General features: G+C 41.0%; 2 protein-coding genes across 3 annotated transcripts in view; one reads left to right on the top strand and one right to left on the bottom strand.

Moving 5' to 3' along the window:
* LOC111867280 (protein abrupt) overlaps nucleotides 1–12,649 on the bottom strand; it is a 460,728-nt gene that overhangs the window by 156,085 nt on the left and 291,994 nt on the right. Inside the window, exon 4 of the mRNA XM_033752658.1 lies at nucleotides 6,994–7,045. The gene's annotated coding sequence lies outside the window, so the exon portion shown is untranslated. The remainder of the gene's footprint in view (nucleotides 1–6,993; nucleotides 7,046–12,649) is intronic.
* LOC111867257 (voltage-dependent L-type calcium channel subunit beta-1) overlaps nucleotides 1–12,649 on the top strand; it is a 368,762-nt gene that overhangs the window by 72,432 nt on the left and 283,681 nt on the right. The gene's annotated exons all lie outside the window — the stretch shown is intronic.

The following is a 12,649-nucleotide window of genomic DNA, read 5'->3' on the forward strand; positions in this document are numbered from 1 at the left end:
CCTTGCGGACTACAGGTCACGGAGTCTGTGTTTTTATATCTATTTGCTTATGTCATTGCACCACGGTCCACTAATTTTATTGCTGTAATTTGCGTATAAAAGAGCATTAAGAAAATAATAGACACATTTTCAAAATTCCTTTCGTATATAAGGCAAAGGTAAAATGTAAAGTTTTCCGTATGTTTAATTAATTAAGCACTAGGCCGTGAATGAGTATGGGGGAGTGGGTGTATAGATCCACATTTTCTTGACCTCGGTACTAGCTGGAGAGTAGTCGTCAGTTTCACGCCCAGGCCGCTTTACCCTCCGGGAAGATCTCCCGGTACTCATTAGATAGGAGGTTGGTGGATCCAAGAGCCGGTCTGGGCGACGTGGAAAAGAGAATTTCAAGATTCGGCACTCGAACTCCGACCCCTCACTAGGCGAGCCCGTAACCAGTCGCTACACCGACTACGCTACCCCGGCTCTTATTCCTTTTAATTATAAGATTATAAACGGAGACGAAAGAGCTCAGTCGGTATAGTGACGAGCTATGGACCGACCGGGGGGGCGGAGTTAGGTTTCTCGGCAGGGAGAAGATATTTGTATCTACTCACTCCACAGTCTCCCGAAGGTCAAACCCAGCCTCCTATCCGATGGGTAACGGAGGTTCCTTCACCCAGGATAAAGCGGCTGGAGCGTGAAGATGATCACTCAACTCCATGTAGTGTCGAGACCAACAAAGTTGGAACTATATCTCCACTCCCCCTTATATCTCCACGGTTTAATATTTAATTAATTAACAACAGAGATTTTTTTTTTATATTTTTATCTATATATTATAAATTGCATGTAAGCTACGTTACATGTTGTCAAGCTTGTAACATCTACATTTTGCCACGTATTGCTAGTGTGGTCATGCATGTAATTCTACTGAGAGAGATAAGAAGTGGGTATAAAATTTTAGTTGGAAATCCGAAGGGAAGAAATAATTTCGCAGTAATAGGCGTCGATGAGAGGATAATATTATAATTATATTAGAGAAATATAATATAACGACATTGACATTACTTAGCTAACCAGTGGTGATCGATTGCAAGCATGTGAATACATCTCCGGATTCAGTAACACGTAGTTCTACATGTGATGACCTCTACTGCTTTGAAGTAGCACATAAATGTTAACAATATACAGCTTATACTGTACACAGCATTCCGGGGCATGAGACGCGAAGTGTTAGGGATCTGTTGACACGTGTATGCAAGGCCTATACATAATAAATAGAGCAGGTTTATGCATCAGCACGTTACAATTATTGGAATCAGTCTACCATCAACTGCCAATGGCATCATTTTAACAAGCTCTAAGGATGTTTGAGCAATAATTTGTTTTTTCGTTAATTGGGCAGAGAAAGCACATTACACACGTGTTATGACCCATACTTCCAATAGGTGCCTTTCAACTACCCAAGCTTCCATATGAATTATAAATTTATAAACACATATATATATATTTCTACGACTCAGCCTCTTGCAGAAGAAAGGAATAAAATTTCGGAAGTCGCGTAAGGCTGACAACCTCGCCGCCATCTATGAGCCTATTGTCTAGAAATATGTGGGAGCCTCAACGTCTCACAACAACATGGGCCTCCATGGCATGTTACAGGATTAGATTTACCTTTAGAATAATCGGTTATCTTGAAGCAATGTTTGGTATTCTATGCATGTACCTAATTTATATTTCCAGACTAATTAGTTTAAGGCACAGGTAGATAATTACTTATACTCAGGATCTGATGGGGCTCTTTGCACTCGAAGGGAGAAATCACATAAATAAAAACTTATTAAATACCTACCAATTATTCACACTGACTGAATATACGTATTTAATAGATGTACCACGCGTTAGCGTAATTGGGTGAGGCACTATGCTACAAGCCGGAAGGTCGCGGATTCAAATCCCGAAGAGGTAACTGGATTTCTTTTCAATTGACCTAATCCTTCCAGCCGCACTATGACCCTGGGGTCGACTCAGCCTCTAACAGAAATGAGTACCAGGAATATTCTTGGAATGTTCTTCGGGGTAAAGGGCGTCCGGCGCGCAGGGCTGATAACCTTGCCGCCATCAATGAGCCGATTGTCTAGAAAATGTGGGAGCCTCGGCGTCTCACAACCCTCTGGGCCTCCACGGCCTGTTACAAGGATACTTTCACTTATTTACTTTTACTACAAAATAAAAACAGTATTGCAAATATCTAATTCAGACAGAATGTCATTAACTTGGAATAGCCACAGATACGATTTGAGATTGGATGTTCTATTCTGGTCTATGACACCGTGTAGTCTGGTAGCTAGGTATCAACTTTTCAAACGAACATACTGCCTCACATGCCGATATAGTCCTGAAGATTACTAATTTCTGGGCTCTGTAGCGGTGCAGTCTGTTAGAAGTACAAGTTTCGGGGAAACTACCGGCTCCATCTTCAGGGTAGGAGAGTAAGCCAAACAAGCAAACACTACCAATATTTCGGAGGAAGAAACTGTTTCGGTACTCTGGATAAACAAATAGAAAGGAAGGCAGGATGTTGCTCCAAAAGGCACCTGGTTCACATCTCAGCCGGAAGTCATAGCTAAACTGATTCAGAGTGCCCGTGGTTTTCTCGATTATCTCCATGCAGACGCTAGGATTATACTATGACCTCCATCTTTCAAACCCATATCTAGTAATCGCTTATAGGGTTTAACCATTCCATCTCATTTGCCGTTATATGGCCTGAGTAGTTTAAAGAGTGTCGTTAAAAACCTATAAATTATAAATCTCTAAGTTTACTGTCAACAAATCGGAAATCCTGGCTAAAAAATAAAACGTGTACTCTGATTTAACTAACTACTACTAACACTGGTAAAAACGGGAATGATAATAAGATAATTAAGATTAAAACAAAACTCCGTGGTCTGTAGTCCGCAAGCGAACTATACCGATCAAGAGACCGCCTCTTGTCGGCGAAGTTAGTGCCAACTTTAGCGGATAGAGAGTTTCGCGTGGTCAGGGCAACGGATCCCCACGGCGTTAATCTTGGTTTTCTAGACCGGAGCCGCTATTTCCTTGAAATAGCTCTTCAATTATCCTCACGAGGCTTATTGGACACTGTTCCAAACTCACTACTTCTCAGAAAATTTTGTAGCTCCGGAGACCGAACCAGGAACCTCTGGATCTGTAGCCAGGAACTCTGACCACTATACCACATAGGCGGTCTAATTAAGATTAAAACAAGATTAATTTAAATTAGAGAGAAATTTTGAATATTTTATCAATTCCTTGTGTAACACGTCATTATCATTAAACTCGTAACAAAAGACAGTGGAATTTTCCAACATTCTCGTCGGAGACTTCAACGCAAGGGCTGTTATATGGACATGGAAAACACATTTGAGAGATAGGAATCGAGTCGTGACTCGCTACTGTCCGTGACACGAGGGCAATTTCAGAATCTCTGCATCTACAGAGTAGCTCAGACAGGAACAGCATTTTCCGTTTCTGTACGAATATTAATATCGGCATTTACCTTGAATATACTTATGGACACGCGATCCGGTCATGTTATGATAATACCAACCCCGAAACTGCTAAAAGAAACTTAATTAAATTTTCATAACCGGCGTCTAAACGTCGTTGAGTTTAATTCTGGTACAAATTAATTACAATCCACACATGATGTGGGGCTTAAACTGAGCTTTATTAACTTTTTTCTTTTATTGCTAGTGGGGTGGGACTAAGACCCTATCCGATGATGTGAATCTACTGGGTGATAATGGAGATATCATAAAGAAAAACACACAAACTTTAATTGACTCAAGTAAAGAGGTTGGTCTAGAAAAAACTAAGTATATGTTGCTGTCTCGTCACCAAAATGTAGGGCAAAATCATGACATAAAGATAGGAAACAGATGTTTTGAAAATGTGGCAGAATTAAGATATATGGGAACAAGGATAACAGATCGAAACCTGATTCAGGAGGAAATTAGGAGGTGATTGAACTCGGGTATTGCTTACTACCATTCAGTCCAGAACCTTTTGTCTTCTCGTCTGTTGTCAAATAACATAAAAATTAGAATATACAAAACTTATGCTTCCTAGAAATATTCCTTATCTACCTCTTCTTCACTTAAATAACCTATTTCCTATCGATCACAAATGACGACACTCTGTCGTTCTTGCATCTGTGTTCTTGCATGACCAACTAATTAACTAACTCCATGGAGCTGAGACCTTCTTGAGAAACCGCCAGTTGTGCAGCTACTCAAGAATTTTCCAACATTTTGTGGAACCCAAAGTTTATTACCGTGTTCACAAGAGCTCTCCACTGGTCCCTATCCTGAGTCAGATCAGTCCAGTCCACACCATCACACCGTATTTCTCTAAGATCCTTTTAATATTATCCTCCATCTACGTCTAGTTCTTCCTAGTGGTCTATATCCTTCTGACTTTCCACCAATGCCACATGCCCTACCCATCTCATGATCATTGACCTGATCATTCTACTCGTAATTATATGTGGAGATGAGTAAAATTATGAAGCTCCTCATTATGCAGTTTTCTCCAACCTCCTGTCACTTCATCCCTCTTCGGTCCGAATATTCTCTTCAGTACAGCGTTCCTTCCTTAATGTCAGAGACCAAGTATCATACCCATATAGAACCACAGGCTAAATCATTATTTTTATATTTTGGACAGCAGACGAGTAGATGAAAGGTTCTGGACTGAAAGGCAGCAAGCATTAGCCGAATTCAGTTTCCTCTTAATTTCCTCCTGAATCAAATTTTGATTTGCTACTGTCGTCCCCAGGGGCAAGCTGTAGCCTAGTTGGTTGAGGCACTATACAAGCCGGAAGGTCGCGGGTTCCATCCCCGAGGAAGTCATTGGATTTTTCTAGTGACCTAATCCTTCCAGCAGCACTGTGGCCCTGGGGTCGACTCAGCCTCTAATAGAAATGAGTACCAGGAATCTTCCTGGGGGTAAAGGGCGGCCGGCGCATACGACTGACAACCTTACCGCCATCTGTGAACCGATCGCCTAGAAAATATGAGAGCCTCGATATCTCACAAATCGAAGGGCCTCCACGGCCTGTTACAGAGATGGTTTTAATTTTACCTTACTGTCGTTCCCAAAACTTATCTGAACTGTGCCACAGTTTCAGCCCAGCCATCTGGCGACGAGAGAGCAACATGTACTTCTAGACCAACTTCCTTCTTGTACGGCAGTTGAGAAAATATTTACGTTTGTAGTGAACATTCACCACGAGATCACGAGACAAGATGGCCGTAGGAAAGTGAAATGTCCGGTAATGGAATATCCTGAGATGGCACAATATTCGTACAGTGCTTCGAAAAAATCATTCAACTTGGCCGATCAATGGATGGGGGGGCGGGGGCAGAGACAAAACACACACACACATACACAGCATGGTAATGTCATAAGGCTATCTTGTTTCGTTGTGAGGAAGGAAATATCATGAAGCAGAGACCTTCAAGAGCAGAAAAATGTCGCCCAGGTATTAAAAAATTCCCTGCAGTTTATAAAAAGCGAAGGTTGAATACCGATTTCAAAAGAGTTTGTAAATGCTCCCTATCCTGAGCCAGATGAATCCAGTTCACATCAACTACATTTCAAAGATCCTTTTTATTATTATCCTTCAATCTGCTTCTGAAACATCGTATGATGCATTTCGCCTTTCTGTCATTTCTGTCACATAATCCTTCTATTTCATTTTCTCGATCTGATAACTTTTCAATAATATCCGATGAAGAGTTCGAACTGTGAGCTGAACACAGAGGCCACGTGATCTAGTGTACACGCAACGAAATGTGAAGATGTGCCAAATCTATTACGTCATTTTATGGTCACGTTTATTTGATCCGAGAATTGTGTTTTAGCTACACTCAAATGATTTTCTATAACTCCTCCATGTACTTCTTCGCCCGCTCGAACACTGGGGTCGTGCGTTGGAATCCCACTCGAGGTATGGGTGTCGGTGTGTGTGTGTTGTTCTGTGTGTACGTAGCAGCCTTGCGACAAGCTGATCCCCCGTCCAAGGAGTCCTACAGACTCTATACGATTAAGAAAATGAAAACGCGGTTAAGGTCTAAAGGGCTCTGCAGCCACAGAGAGAAAAGTAGGAGCTGTGACTTTAAGTAAGCTTCAATTGCTCTGTAGTTCTTCAAAAGACAGATGAAAGAGATGTATGCACATCTATGAAGTAAGACCATTATAGGTGTCTGTGCAGAGAAATCTCTTTAGGACTCGACATGTAATAAGAATATAAACAACTGGACTCTTCGATAAGAAGTATTTCCTGAGTGCAATCAGTTTGTTGCAACGGTCGCCATCTTTCTTCTCTTGTGACGTCACAGCTGATGCAAATAATGCTTCCAACGGATTCCGCCCCACACTTCCCTTTACACGGAACGAAATGTGAAAATGTGCCAAATCTATTACGTCATTTCATGGTCACGTTCATTTGATCCGAGAATTGTGTTTTAGCCACACTCAAATGATTTTCTATAACTCCTCCATACAAAGGATTTTTTTCTCCATACCTTTCTCTTAACTTGTGAGTCAAGAACAGGAAGGAGTGGGGGAAAAATTTTATGTTACAGTAATAGAAGCAGAAGAAAGAGGCATAAAAAAGGATGAAGAACAAATTCCGCACCCTCGGAACCTTCAACTTGTTCAACTTGCTGGAGAGGAAGAAAGACACAGTGGCGGACTCTATCGGAGCTCAAACCAACTATGTAGCATATTCAAGATAATATCTTATATCTGCACATTAGATAATCGTAATTTTCATTTATAGTGAGACTCAGTTGAAAGGGATACACTATTATAAGGGTAAAATAAAGTATACTTTGCAGGAAGTATCATTAAGATATAAGAAATTCACTAAAGGAGAAAACTGCAAAAGTTACTACCTTAAAATAATCCACTGTCCTTTCTTTGTAATTTTAATTTACTCACCGTTCACGCTCATCTCTCTGCCTCATTCAGGGATGTGCGCCTGACTCTGCACCTAAAATAAAGTCAATAAATAATTTATTGATGTATCAACAAGAACTTACAGAAATAAATGATGGAAATTTATTCCTTATAGTGTTTTCATACGCATAAAAATTGTATATAAATTATTAACTAAAAATTAATTAATCACGTGAAGCCCATACACGTTCCCACTAACCGACTGACGGATATAATCTCAAAGTTTCGCGCCGCCTTCATTTTTGTAATTTTAACATAAAAATATTCCACGCATAGTTTTTAGGAATTTCCGTATTAAATTCCACAACCTAGCTTCAACTATAAATTAATTACATAAAGTCTAGAAAATACTGGAGCCTCAACTTTTCAGAACCTTATGGTCCTCCACCTTCTGTTACAGGGATAATTTTACTTTTTTATGCAACTTAAATACAGATATCGCCTAGCCGCCATGTTAATAGCATATTTTTACGATAGAGCGATGTTAATATTGGCTGCATACTATTCGAAGATCCATCACATCTGAGGATACTGCGATCTTAATATTAAATGGCGCTAGTGTCGTTCAAATTTCAGAAGTTCGCACAGCTGCCATATTGATGTTTCCGATAGCATGGAATTGATAAATATCAAGATGGCTCCCACCCGCACATTGTTCACAAGGAATTAATTAAAACCGTCAACGAGGCACAACAGATCACTGTGGTCGTGGTGCAAGTGCCAAGAAGGTCCACCCCTTATTCAAAACCTTCAATCCCTTAAAATTTGTTAGGGGGAGCAGGAGCTACTGACATATACCGTATTTACGCATGTATAGGCCGCACATTTTTTGCCAAAAATTCAAGAGGAAAACTGGGGTGCGGCTTATATTCGAAATATTCGGAATCACACTTCATTTAAAAAAATTATATTCATAATTAGTTATACAGGGTGTTCTACTCCTGAAATAATATTCCAAAAAAATTATTTTTTCTATAATTTCTGTCTGAAAATTGTGCTGCGGCCTATACACGCACGCGGCTTATACATGCGTAAATACGGTAGTTACAAGGACAAGAATATTGCATAAGAAAAGTAACAGGAGTAGGTTAAAAGCAAATAAGCAACCTTCATATTACTTATGCACACAAAAGAGAGAACAGAAATGCATACAAAATTTTAGTAATAAAACTGAATAGAAGAAGGAAAATCGTGAATGAAAATATAATATTAATATTAGTATGATGGATGGATGGGAAGGACGACGGACTGAGTAAAACCACGAAAAACGTCGTTTAAAATAGCCGGTGTACCGACCGAAGTTCGAACCGGATACCTCCCCAGTAGCAGTTCCTACCGTTTCCACTCATTTGAAGATTGCGTCATTGTAGGTCTATTTATAACGTGGGGCCCGCTCTTGCTAGGTGAATGACACTTTCACCTAAAGAGGGCACTCAACAGAATAATGCCTGCCATTTATTCTGAAAATAAGTCGAAGACGTAACTGAAAGCAAAGTGAACATGCTCTCTTTTCTTTTTAACCCACTGGCATACTTTGACGGCTGAGAAACGTCAGTGAAAGAACAGTAGAAATGCTTTATTTCTGAACAACAGATATGATGGAATTCTGTCTTCTGGGATATAACGCCGTGTAGACCGTTGAACTGACGTTTCGGAGGAACAAACTTCCGCCATCTTCAGGGTGAAAGGATAAGCTAATCAAGAAACCAGCGTGAAGAAGGCAGCAAGCAAAACTTCCCTTATTCACATTTTATAATGGTATTTAATTCATTCTTATATTAACTGTATACAAGATAATATTGTCACGTGTAAGGGTGACTGTAGACGGGGTTTGGATTTATTGACATCTTATTCACACAATTCGGGACAACATGTAATTACAGCGCTACAGCTGTGGGTCGATTCCCAGCTTAAGAAATCTTCTAACATTTCTAAAGGATTCACAATTTTGTAGGAAGAGGACGGAGTGTCTAATCCGTTACAGTTTTTATCAGATAAGAGAAAACGCAGAGATCACATGACATGTATAACTATTTATAGATCTTCAAATATATAGTATATAACCCATAAAACTGAAAATCGTAATTAAATAACGGAAAGAGCATTTAATTCCGCCACTGAAACCCCACTCCCCGCCAAGAGACCAGTAATGGCGGCTGGTCTTCCATGCACAGAACAAGCATACTGTGGTAATTTGACCATTTTCACTGCCGAAGCTGCTTTAGGCAGGGGGGTGGGGAGGTAATACCTTTTGTACCCAACTATGGCATCATGTTGGCAGGAAGGGATTTTTACGACTTTTGCAGAGGAATGTCTGAGAGAGAACGAACATCTTCCTATCACAGCAAACCATAAGCTAAGCGACTGCATGATCCAACCCTGAGGTTAAGTGATGGGAGGATCTAAAACAGTCATCATATAAAGTGTAAGTGTCTCAGCTTGTGACAAAACAATGCCGTTATTGAGACTTCCACACCGCGGTAACAAAATATAATCTGGATTTCTATGATATTACGTAAGATGGAGGAAAGATTTTCATAATGAGAAGCTTCATAATTTCTGTGAAAGTTCTCAGGTTTTCGCACGGGTCGTTATTAAGAGTTATGTCTTCTGGGATTAACACCGTATAGTCCCTTGAGAGTCGGCCGACGTTTCGGAGTAACGCGTCGACTGCACCATTAGGGTTGAAGAGTAAGTTAAGCAACAAACCAGCATGAAGCAGGTAACAAGCAGATGGTCCACAGGACTTAAATTTTCTTCATAATTTCTACACCCCGCCTCATGTTATCATGACGAACAAATAAGAGAAAATGAGATGGGCGGCACATGTAGAATGTACGGAAGATAAACCCATACAAAGTTTTATTTGGAAGATTTAAAGGAACGAGAGTGGATGGAAGAACTAGGCGTATATGGAATGATAATATTAAAATGGGTCTTAAAGAAATATAATGCAAATTTGAGAACTGGACTCATTTGGATCAAGATAAAGAATCCTGGCAGAGAGTTACTTAAACGAGAGCAGATCTTCGTCTTCAATAAGATACGAGAAATTTCTTGACTAACTGAACTGCTTCTCAAGGACTCTTCTCTACGGAGTTAGTTAGTTAACTGGACTGGTTGGTCATCACCATCGTTCAGGAAGAACATCTGTTCTGAAGATGGAAGCAGCAATTTCCTCCGAGATATTGGTAATTACCTATTACTGTAAAAAGTGCCATAAAATAAAAAACGACAATCTAATTGTTATTTACAAATTTAGTTCTTTCAAATATTACGCAAAAATGACGCGGTAGAACATGAGCACGCATCTGCAATCGCCCCAGCTTCTGGAACAGGAAGTAACAGATTTCCTCTCGAAATTCCTCCACACGTGTTCGAAGTTTTAAGGCGAGTTCCAAGCTTCAGGAATCTGTTTACCCATTCCTGAGTCTACAAATTCTGTCCTATTGCTTTGTCTACATCTTGATGCTTTAACTGATCGTCTTCCTTATTTCTTCATGGTGTAACCCGTCTCTTTTGACTGACTCCGTGTATCTCACCTCCATCGACTGTCGAAGTTAAAAATGGTGGAGTTATATCTCCACTGCCCCATACGTCATCATGGCGTGGTGCTTATTTAATTAATCCCAAGGAAAATATACTTTTATCTCATGGCACTGTGATATTTTGATGTATGAAGATACTGTGGCATGTTGGTAGGCAACGACAGCGAAATAAACAACCATAAAACAGCCGTCGCTAAGGAACGGCTTCGCATTAAAGCATGTTTCCACAGCAACAGTCGCAGTGCAACAAAGGAACATTGTTTTCTACGAGGTCCGTGCGGAGATATAAGCAGGGCCAGTTAGCTGTTGTAGGTTTTTTAATGCTAGTGGGGTGGGACTAAGTCCCTTGTACTGCGGCCACTTCTGGCCTATTGTACCAGCCCCAGATGATATGTGAGGGTGATTGTAGAGCAATTGGTGGAATGAAGATTGGCAGGGGAAACTCGAAATACTCGAAGAAAACCTGCCCCAGCGCCACTTTGTCCACCACAAATCCAACTTGACCAGACCCGGGATCGAACCCGGGCCGCCGCGGTGGGAAGCCAGCGACTAACCGCTTGAGCTATGGCGCGGCCCTAGTTATTGTAGTTAGTCAGTGAGGAGTGGGTGAGTGAGTGAGTGAGTGAGACAGGACTGCTGCAGTTCAGTTGTTCTGAGTTGTTGCTGTGAGAAGCTGGTAGCTGAGTCCTCGAATATTTCGGGAAGGCGGAGGAAGGGGAACGTCAATCGTTGAAAACCGCTACGAAGCAACGGCTAGAGGAAAATGTAACAGACTGAGAACACTGGTCTGCGTGTGACTGATTTGTGAAGTGTAGTCACGAGATATGTGTTAAATTGTTCAATAAATCCAGTTAACAACCCACATCCCGTCTATATTCACACTATTACGTGAAAATATGGAACATGAAAGATGGTTATCTACTGTTCCGAGCGCCATTTTGCCATTATTCTGTGTTTGTGTTGTCCTGTGTTTAGGTAGAGGCCTTGCGACGGGCTGATCACTCACCCAAGGAGTCCTACCTCCTGTGTAAAAAAGATTACGAAACTGAAGATGAGGCCAGGGCCCAACAAAGGGCTGTATTGCCACTGATGAATGAACTGGACAGAAAGATCGGTAGGCCGGTCAGGAGCATAGAGCCTAGGTGATGTAAAATTAAAAATATTTCTGTTTTTAACTAGTCGCCTCACCATGAAGACGCACGGGGAGTGGAGGCTAGCTATACATACACTCATTTCAAACTTCTGCGTTAGATGAAGGTGAATGGCCATGTTCTTGGCCCGGTCGATTTACGTATAAGAAAAAGTAACCAGTACTAAATTGAGAGGAAGCAGGATGAGATCCAGAGCCGGTCTGAAGATGGTGACAAAGAAAAGAACCTCTGCTTCCGCCGGAAATAAAATCCCGGTCGACCACAACACAGCCAATCAGTAAAGGCCTACTGACTGACCTATTCCCTGTCTGAAACATCTTTGAGTGTCTTTCATGTTCATAGAGCGATATAGATTACTATGATGTCATTAAAATATTACAAACTCCAGGGCTTTTAGTCCGCAAGCAAACTATACCGACCAAGTGACTGCCGCTTGTCGGCGAAGTTAGTACCAACTTTAGCGGATAGAGGGTGTCGCGTGGTCAGCGCAACGGATTCCCACAGCCGTTAATCTCAGTTTTCAAGACCGAAGCCGTTATTTCCTTGAAATAGCTCCTCAGTTATCCTGAAGAGTATTAGTGAACCCCGTCCCAGACCCACTACTTCTCAGAAAATATGGCACCGCCGGGAATCGAACCCGGGACGTCTGGATCTGAGGCGGTTCATTAAAATATTACTAGATTCCATTTCTAAAGTAAGATTTGATCCAATACCGCCATAACGGAGATTTTATTGAACACAGAGATTTTTCTTCAGTACGGTTGCTTAATCGAGGCTTGACGAAACCTCGAAGATGTTTTGGACAACGTATACCGGACCTCAAATTGTGAGATACAAATAAAGAAACCAAAATGATGCTGTTCATTGATACGTAACACGTGAACAAAACTGAAACTTTGATAACATGCGAAGTAGACGTAATTAGTTATTTCAATCCCT

Source organism: Cryptotermes secundus, unplaced genomic scaffold (genome assembly GCF_002891405.2).
Source record: "Cryptotermes secundus unplaced genomic scaffold, Csec_1.0 scaffold373, whole genome shotgun sequence".
NCBI classification, from domain to species: Eukaryota; Metazoa; Arthropoda; class Insecta; order Blattodea; family Kalotermitidae; genus Cryptotermes; species Cryptotermes secundus.